Here is a 10,262-nt window from a genome sequence, read left to right on the forward strand (position 1 = left end):
CCTAAATTAAAGTCCCACTCACAGCTCTGTTGATGTCTTAATAAAAGAATCTGTCATTATTTCAGGTTTGTCTTTTTAACATCACAAAAGGGGGTCAGAGAGTCCTTGGTATTAATATAGATCCCAGTCTAATGTATTTTACTGGAGCTATGTCACTCAGTTTTCTTGAGCTATGCTTCTAAAGGCAATAGACAAAGAGCTTGGAAATATAGAGCTTGTCCAGGGAACCTTTTCACACTGCACAATTATAGTACTATGGTTCTACATTAATTGCCATGGCTACATCCTATGGAATCTTGGAATTTTATAATTTAAGAAAGGATATTTAGAATTCTCTACAGAGAGTTCTAATGCTTCAGTAGACTACAAAGCCCATAGGATATAGCCAGTGCTATAATTCTGTAGTGTGAAAGGGCCCTAAGGAAAGTTTGTTTTCTTAGGTGGCTAGTGACTATGATTACTGAGGGATTCTGGAAGCTGTAGTTCCCTGGGTCTGGATTTCCCACTGAATTGTTTTACCCTGAACAGATGCAATTTTTGCACACTTCTGTTTTCAATAGTTTGGGTTGTATTGTTTGTGGTCTATTATTGTTAACTAATTTGAACATTTTCTAAAAAGGATAGGAGGAAATATAAGAGTTTTAAATAATGAATGAGTAAATAAACTGTATGGAATTGTTTTATTCTGAAATGGGGGAAGCAATAACAGCAACAAAAATAACAACAACAACAGCAACAATGAAGTCGGAATGAGTTAGATACTCAGAAATAAGAATGGACTCTAACATGAACCTCAGACTGTGGGCAGAACTACACATTCCACACAACATGCTGTTCTTCTCTAGTAAATAGCCTTAGAATGCTGGTAAGAGAGAGAGAGAACCTCTGCTGTCAAAATTAAACAGGCTATGGGGTCATTCACACCCACATTTTTGTACCAAGGAGATCAGGGGAAATTTGACAATGCAGAAAGTTCCTACTACGTTTACCATGATTGAATCTCCCCATGGCATTTTTCTCCTATTGATGTTCACATAATTGTAGTATTAATTTAGAATGGAGCCTCCATTTCAAATACATGTGATCATTCTTGGGTTTGTTTTTTAATGTCAATCAAATGATGTGCATCTTTGTCATACTGCTTATGTCAGTATTCAAAGGTAGTTTCATAGTGCTAGAGAACAGCAGCCATGCAAAAACAACAGTGTGGCTAAGTTGTCAAATTCTCTCATCATGTTCCCAAGAGAACCCCCTCCCTGGCTTTTGTGAGCTCTGGGAATCAGCCATCAGGGCAGATAAGGGGACTAATTCACCAGCAGAAAAGAAAAAAAGCTGAGCAGCACTTTAAAGGGACCACTTTCCAAAGCACAGGAAGTTTGAATCCGCTACCTTTATGGAGCCAGTTTCTTCAGCCCTGCAACCGAGTGTCGAGAAGGAAAAATAATGGTGCTTTGCTAGCAGGGAAAGACCAGTGGGATGTATGTTCCACCCCTATGCACATAATCCCTTCTTTCCTGAGTGCTCTGAATAGAATTGACGGCACATTCTCATTTGCAGCTCTTTAGAAAAGATCACTCCTCTCTAAAAGACACAGTAAAAGCCCTGGATTCGAAAGTACCGGGTTAAGTAGGTTTTTTTCCACCACCACCCCCTGAAAATTGCATCAAGTGCACTTGGTTTGAATGTGAACAACCCGGAAATAACTCGGTTTCCACACCAGGTTATTTTGCAGTGTGAATGAACCCTATATTAAATAGATATCTGGATAGATAAATCCTTGTTGTAAAAATATGTGACAGGTGTTGCTATGGATTGCAATGCTTGTGGAAGAATATTATTTTCCATGGATGCCTGTGTGCATCATCCACAGAAGATGTATAAAAGTTCAAATCCTTGCAAGTATTAAGTATCTGTGACTGCCACTTAGTGATGGTTGCCAAGAAAAATGCAAGATGTTTGCTTCCTTATATGCAATATAATGTAAATAAAAAGTTATGTGCCTAGAAAATGGGAAGCCTATTTTTCCACCACCTAAAGTACATGTGTGTGTGTTTATTATTTTGTCCATTTTAATAAAATAACCAAAAGAACATTAAACTTCCTGCATTCTCTCATGTTAAATATCCTGAAAGTCCAATACTTAAGACTGCTTAAGTGAAGTGTTGATTGCTAAATACACCTGTATGGACTATACCATCGTGCATGAGTAGTGAGCCCAGATAATCAGAAGATGATGAGAAGGACCTCCAAACAGATACAGGTTAGATGACAAATAGCAAATATCCCTCAATCCCTCCAAAATAGGGATGGGGAAAACTAGACTGGATTCACTATCCCCAGTAACATGGGAGCCACTAACTAGATTCCATCACTCTTATGAATCCTGTGAAAATATACAGAGTACTGTGTGGTTGTGAGTTGTGGGGTCAGGTTCAGATATTGTTGCATGAGGGTGAGGACAGAATCATTGTTAGCGTTTGACTTGTGAAATGTGGCATTTTCTTAAGACAGAAAACTCCCGGATCTGAAAAGAGCTGCACGGAGCGCTCCTGGAAGCAGGGCTGTATTCGGGTGGCAAATTCAGTGGCAAAAACCTTCTGATAAGATCAAGATGCAGCCCAAATTGCAATTTAAACCTGGAGAAGTAAGCTGAATTAATAAGTCAAACGATGAACACCTTAGTCTTTAATAAAATTATCCAAAATATACCAGAAGAATGATAACAATGATTCTATTCCTTATCTGTATCTATAAAATTCTATGCAACTGTGTCACGTTGTTCAAACTGCCATGATTATATAGGTAGAAATGCTCATGAATTTCAGCTTCTCTAGTTTGAACTGAAAGCAAATTTTATGGCATCCGTGTTAATTCAGCATAAATGCAATGTGGAATAAAAGAAAAATGAACAAGAAACCTTCAGATAAAGCCATTTCCTAACAACTATGATGTATGTAAATAGAGTGCTATATGAGGGAAATTTGTAATTACCTGTCAACAGACTGCAGTTAGGACCCTATAAAATGTTCTCTTCAAATTAATCTTTCACTTGCATTTTATAGCATTTCTTTCCAGACAGAGCACATGCTTATGTATGAAAACAAAGATACTCTCTGTTATTAATTATTCCTCTAGATGAAAGAGAGGTTCATATTTTGACTCTATCTCCACATTGCACTAGTGGTAGGTCCTGGCAACTTCTATGCAGTGAAACCTTTCATCACTCAAGAGTGATTTCTCATATAAGAAATCTCTCTACTGAAGGATATCCAACCTATTTAAGAAAAAGATAAGTTGGAGAGCAGATCAGTGAACCAGGAGGAGCAGCTGTACAGGATAGCCAGATCATTAAAAGCAAATTCTCATTAAACGGACACAAATATGACTTCAGAAACACCAAAAGACCAAAGGGGAAACACTTCTCTCTCCTAGGACATTCTGACCCCAAGATGACAGCTTCAGTGACAGATTCCAGTCAGAAACAGATGAACAAGAGCTCCACAAGAGATCAGCTCTATCTCCTCTAACTTCATCTCACTACATGTTAATCAGCTCATCAATGCAGAGAGGTCTCTATTGCCACCTAGCTACTGTTTGTCATAGTCAAGAAATGAGAAGAATTAGGCTCCAAACTGAATCAGGGGTTCTTTGCACAGCTGTACTTCACCTTGTTACTTTTTTGGTAAGATGATGATTAGTTCTATTGTTAATATAAACCAGAGATAGGCAACTGTTGGACAATTTTCATCATCCCTCACCATTGATCACTGGCTAGGGCTGATAGAAATGTTTGGGTACAAATGTGTGGGCGCCCACAATTGCTCAACCCAAGGTATAGCTTCCTCCAAAACACAGCTTTTGTAACAATTCTAAGGAATGTAAACTAATTCCATCCAGCAGACTCTTGTCTATTTTCAGAACCCAAGTTTTCTGAAAAGTAATCATCTGCCCACTAACATCTCATATGGAAGATTTTGTCTTATTACAATATTCTCAATCATCTAACCAAAGCCTTGATGTAAGTGTTAAATCTAAATCTGCATGACACAAACATGAAGAACAAGATATAAAAGAAAACTAAGAATTGAAAGGGCAGCTATGAAGGAAATAGATAAGATTCTGAAGTGTCAAGATACATCAATCAATAGTATTATTTGCCTGTGGCACAATTTCCATTAAAAAATATTCTGATAATACAATGTATCTGGAACAACAAATTATATACTACTGACATAGTCATATTAGGCAAAGAAATCACAAAGAAGTTCAGAAATGAAAGAACAAAACAAGAAGTTACTGGATAAAATATCAAACCAACAATAATAATGGCAGCTACACCAACTATAATATTTACTACTAGATACCAAAGTCTGAACTATTCATACCATAGTATTTCTGGTATCTATGTAGGTGTGAAAGGGGAACAGTGAAAAAAACTGAAAGGAAGAAAATCAATTCATTTGAAATATAGTGCTGGAGGGGCATTCTACTGCTGAAAAGACAAATTAAGAGATCCTATAATAAATTAGGCCTGAACTCTTAATAGAAACCAGCATGGCTGAACAAAGGCTATCATACTCTGGACACATCATGAAACAATTTGATTCACTGAAAAAGCCACTCGTGCTCAGCAAAGTGGAAGGCAATAAGAAAAGAGAAAGACTGCACTACAGATTAATAGACTCAACCAAGGAAACCATATCCTTGAGTTTGTAGACTTGCTGATGATGAGGGATCTGGGAAATCTCTCATTCCTAGGATTGCCATAAGTCAAAAGTGAACTTGATGGCAAATAACAACTGTTTGGCAATGGTCACTGTTTAGGTAATATTATATTGTTAAAAATTCTAAAATGTAAAGATATAACTCTGAATGCTAAGGTGTGGATCATCTGTATTCCCCATGTACAGATGGAAGAGCTAGACAGTGAAGAAAACTGACAAAAAGAAAATAAAGTCATTTGACAAGCCATGCCAGAAAAGAAAGCTGAGAATATTGTGGACAGCGAAGAAGACAAACAAATGAATTCTACAACAGATCAAGCCTGAACTATCCTTGGATAGCTAGGATGACTAAATCGAGGCTGTCATACTTTGACCACATCATGAAAAGGCATGAAGGATTAGAAAATACACTAATGCAAAAAAGAGAGTGAGACTAGATGTGAGATCATTGGACTGAGCCTGCAGGGCCTGAGTAGAGCAGTGAAGGACAGGGGGTCTTGGAGATGTCTCATCTGTGGGGCCAAGGCTAATTTGAAAGCAGTTAACAACAAACATTCACAGCATACAAAAATTCAAATGTAATTAAACTATCAAAAAATCTTTCTATCAAAAGATTAAAACTGGTTAAAAACATAGACCATCAAAAAGGAAGCAGCAAATAGACAATCAAGCACATTATCCAAGGTATGTTTCCTCTAAGCAACCTGGCCTCAAAGGTTTGCCTGTGGTGTAACTTAAACTGAACATACACTATTAGTATAACTTAAATTGGACATGCAGTATTGTAACTTACTAATAAGATGCCACCCTAGGTTTATTTTAGTATATTATTATCATTATTATTATTATTGTTATTATTGTTATTATTATGTTAAAAATTGATATCTTTTCCCAGGTGTTGAGGCTACAATAACTATTTAAAATATCAAAGAAGCAGTAGAGAAACCATGAGAATTCACTCTTGACTTGAATAAAGAAGGATCCTGGTACAGATATGAATTAGACAGGGATAAAGGGGAAGAATGTAATGATGAAGTGAGCTATTTCCACCACTTAATATGCACAGCCATATTCTGCATCCAGTATGGAGCAACATTTGAAGGTGAAGATTGGTCTTCTAGGTTGCTCTTTAACATATAACAAAGATTCAGTATTGTGTTTGTGAGGAGCTTTTCACTAAAATTTTGTTTTATGATTTCTTTCTTTTCTTTCTGAAAGCAGATCTTTAAAAAGATAGAAAGAAACCATGGCTGTCACTGTAGGAAGAAGGGGAAAGCTGGAAAGAGTTGAACTGCAGCAGAGTGATGTCCCCCTCCCCAAGCAGATGTTCAACAATACAACCGTGAAACTAACTAGTTCTCTTAAATATTTCTGACAAAAACTGAATTGTGCTGGTTTCTTGAGCAGCTGGTGCTCTGTTTCTTTAAAACTGTGTGTGTGTGTGTGTGTGTGTGTGTGTGTGTGTGTGTGTGTGTGTGTGTGTTATGGCTTTCAGTTTATTGTTTCCTGCATCTTTTCTGTATATGCTTACTTTCTAACCTCACTCATCTCAGGAGATGAGTTGCTGAGAATTTTTTCTTCAAAATATCAGTTTCTTTCTCTGCCAAACTCAAAACATGGAGAGGAGGAAGAAAGGAATAAACTTATGGATGCAGTTTTCCACTTTCACTCTGATAAAGCGTTTTGTTTTGTTTAGTTTTGATATCAACGTAATTTAAACTTAAACACAAATTTAGGATGAATTTACATGTAATAAGTGCCTACTTCCCCCCAAAAATGCAATTAAGGTAAGTTTTTTTTTAAACACTTTCCCACTGTCTCTGCAGTCACAACAATGTGTCGGTCCCCTGTGCAAGATCTTCACAACTTGGTGAAAACATTGTTCCCATAATCTGCAAATAAATGCTTGCTTCTACTGTTGGCTGCCCGGCACCATTTGTATTACACAGAGATACTGACTGTTAGTAGCCAAATGATCCAACAACTCTTATCTTTATCTTTGAACCATGCCTTTGAATCAAAGGCTATGATAGTCACTCAGAGTAATTTTTAAGGAGCAAAAAGAGGCTCAAATTGGCTCTAAAGGATTTTCTCCCCTAAGCTGCTTGCTGAATTTCTAATGCACCTCTCTGCACTTTCAAGTTGGCTGAAGGTGATTTTACACTACAAAAACTGCACATGTCAAGTCATTTTAAGTGGTGCAGAAGGCCAGAGCACTCATCTTTCTGATTCATTTTTAAAGTTAGAACAGATGACATGTTCTAACTTAAAAGGAGATCTTCCTTGGCATGCTGGACCCCCCCCCCCCCCCCGCACCCCAATGCCTTGAGCTGCTTCTTTTATTTTCAGTATATATTACCAGGAGAATAGTCTGAGTGAAGGTGGGGGAGAACCTCTTTGACAAAGCTTTTGACATCTCTGAATCCTTGGGGCTCCATAGCTCTTTGAGTTTTGTTCTGTAACATTGCCAAACTGGGCATGTGCACCCTCCCTGCTGAGTTGTTAGATCCATAAATAATATCATGGACAACAAAATAAGTCTGAGAAGTGAATGGAAAGTCAACACAAAAGCAAACCTTGACAAAGACTGTGAGGCATGCAGGACACAAGACTATGAAAACAGCTGCCCTTTCCTCCATATTAATATAGCTGTGTTCAAGAAAAGACATCTCCAAAGCTGTAAAAGTCATTTTAAGTAAGCAACACTTAGTTATTAGAAAGTCTGTCCCACTTCATTATGTCTGACTTATTTCTAAGTAACTCAAGGCTGTTGTACATGAAAATGTCAGCCTTTGTTCTATACACATAAAATTACAGTACATTTGCTAGTGAATTCATTTTTTTTAAAAAAAATATGCTCATATTGAAATGGAAGATGGCTCTTAGACAGAATTATCTGTTCATGTGTCTATTTATTTTGGCTGACATTGCCTGGCTATTTATAATAGCAACTAGCCATCCAAATCTTGAATCCCAACAGCTTTTGATTTTTCCTGACAAGGCAAACAATAAACAAACCTATAAAAGAAGAACTGATACATTAAGAACTGAAAATAAAATACCAATGAAGCATATTTTATAAAACAAAACAAAATATACATGTAAATTTTGAAATAAGAATCTAGGTTATTTTCTGTCCAGGTGGGCATCGACAGGGGGAGCGTGTCCCTGTTGGTGCTCTTGGACATCTCAGCGGCTTTCGATACCATAGACCATGGTATCCTTCTGGGGTGCCTGGCAGAGGTGGGAATCGGGGGCACTGCGCTCCAGTGGTTCCGGTCCTACCTCTCCGGGAGGTCCCAGATGGTGCAGCTGGGAGACGTGTGCTCCGACGAGAGGGCCCTTAAAACTGGGGTCCCTCAAGGAGCCATTCTGTCTCCCATGCTATTTAACATTTACATGAAACCGCTGGGAGAGATCATCCGGAGACATGGGGCGCGGGGTTATCAGTACGCTGATGACACCCAAATAATCTTCTCTATGTCTCCGACTGATGCAGTGACTGAGGATGGCGTCTCTCCTCTCGTGGCCTGTCTGGAGTCAGTAATGGGCTGGATGAGGGAAAACCGACTCAAGCTGAATCCAGAGAAAATGGAGGTACTCGTGATAGGTTCCCCTGGTCCAGGAATGGAGGTGGTTCCACCTGTCCTGAACGGGGTCACGCTCCCTGTGAAGGACTCCGTGCGCAGTCTGGGGGTGCTTCTTGACTCGTCCCTTCGCCTGACTGCTCAGGTGAATGCGACGGTCAAGAGCACCTGTCATCAGCTCCGGCTTATTCGCCAGCTGCGCCCATACCTGGCCCAGAGGGACCTTGAAACTGTGGTACACGCCCTGGTAACCTCGAGATTGGATTTCTGCAATGTACTCTACATGGGGCAACCCTTATACCAAACCCAGAAGCTTCAAATGGTGCAGAACATGGCAGCCAGGCTGGTCACTGGTACGTCCAGGGCCAGCCATATAACACCGGTATTAAAAGATCTCCATTGGCTGCCCATTCGCTTCCGGGCGCAATATAAGGTGTTGGTGATGACCTATAAAGCCCTAAATGGCTTGGGCCCAGGATACCTGAAGGACCGCCTCTCCCCATACTCTCCGCCCCGCACCCTCAGAACATCTGGGCAGCAATTACTTAGGATTCCCGGGGCGAGATTGGTCTCCACTACTAGGAGGATATTTTCCATCGCCGCCCCGGCCCTTTGGAACACACTGCCCATAGAGCTCCGCTCAGCTACCTCCCTGGCCCAATTCAGACGGGACCTAAAGACCTTTCTGTTCCAGACCGCATTCCCTGAATAAGGTCCTATAGGCCTCCTCCGCCGCACTGGCAACGGGACTGGCTAACCTGGGGCCTTTTGTTTTTATGCTTTCTGTAATTATGCTATGTTTTTAATTGTTTATTATTGTATTGTGTTTTAATTGCTGTAAACCGCCCTGATCTGATGGAAGGGCGGTATATAAATAAAAACTTTATTTATTATTTATTTATTATTATCTATATTCCATTTTTATATGTTGAGGTTTTTCTGGTAAACAATGGGAGAAAAGACTGTTCAGGAACTGTAAATGTTAATAAGTCGCCAGTTTATCTACATCCTGAATCTAAACAATCTTCTGCAGTAAAATGTATGTTCTGAATCCAGATTGTTTCTTGAATATGATTATCTCTAGCCCTTTAGAAATCTGGGTTTTTCCACTCAGAAATAGAGGATAGAAGTCCCATTATGTTGAGCTGACATGGTTTCTAAACATGCTGGGTGGGAGTTGCAGTCCAAAGAGAGTAGTTTTTAAAGCTTTTGTTTCACAGCTTCATTTTTTAAGCCTGACTCAATATGATCCTAAGTATGGACTATCAGACAAGCAGTGAACTTTTCATTGATAGTAAATTTATTTATGTATTGTTTAATTTATATCCCATCTGCTTCCCAACTTGCACACATGCTAATTCCCACCTGAGGGAATTGTACAGTGTGACAAAAACTGCTGAAAAACATGTGTCCTGTGTCCTCTCTAAATATGCCTATGAAGGTGAGGGACCAAGAGAAAGCCCTCTCCTAAAGATCTAAAAACTCAGGCATATTCATATAAGGAGCTACAGCGTTTCACATAGCCTGGACCCAAGCCATGTAGGGCTTTCAATGTCATAACCAGCATTTTGAATTGTACCTTAAAACAGACCAGTAGCAAGCAAGGCTACTTTCAACAAGTTACTGTATGTTTTTCCCTGTGACCAGGCCTGGTCAGTGTCCAGGCTACAGAATTTTGGACCTACTGATGTTTCTGAACAGTTTTAAAAGGCAAGCCCACATAAAATGTGTCACAGTAGTCTGGTTGCACCTTCTTCCTCCAGATCAGATGTCAATGCGCCACTGCTAATGATGACCTACCACATGGAAGTTTAATGAAACAACAAGAAAACTTTGAAGAGATAGAGCTCTATGAAGTTCCATGATAAACCCACATTTTAATGTACTAAAATAGTTGGTATGTCAGCTGGCTTTTCAGAGTTCCATTGTACCATTGGTCAGTTATTGGCAG

Source organism: Sceloporus occidentalis, unplaced genomic scaffold (assembly GCF_023333645.1).
Source record: "Sceloporus occidentalis isolate IW3139 unplaced genomic scaffold, rSceOcc1.0.p SCAF_1, whole genome shotgun sequence".
Taxonomy (NCBI): domain Eukaryota; kingdom Metazoa; phylum Chordata; class Lepidosauria; order Squamata; family Phrynosomatidae; genus Sceloporus; species Sceloporus occidentalis.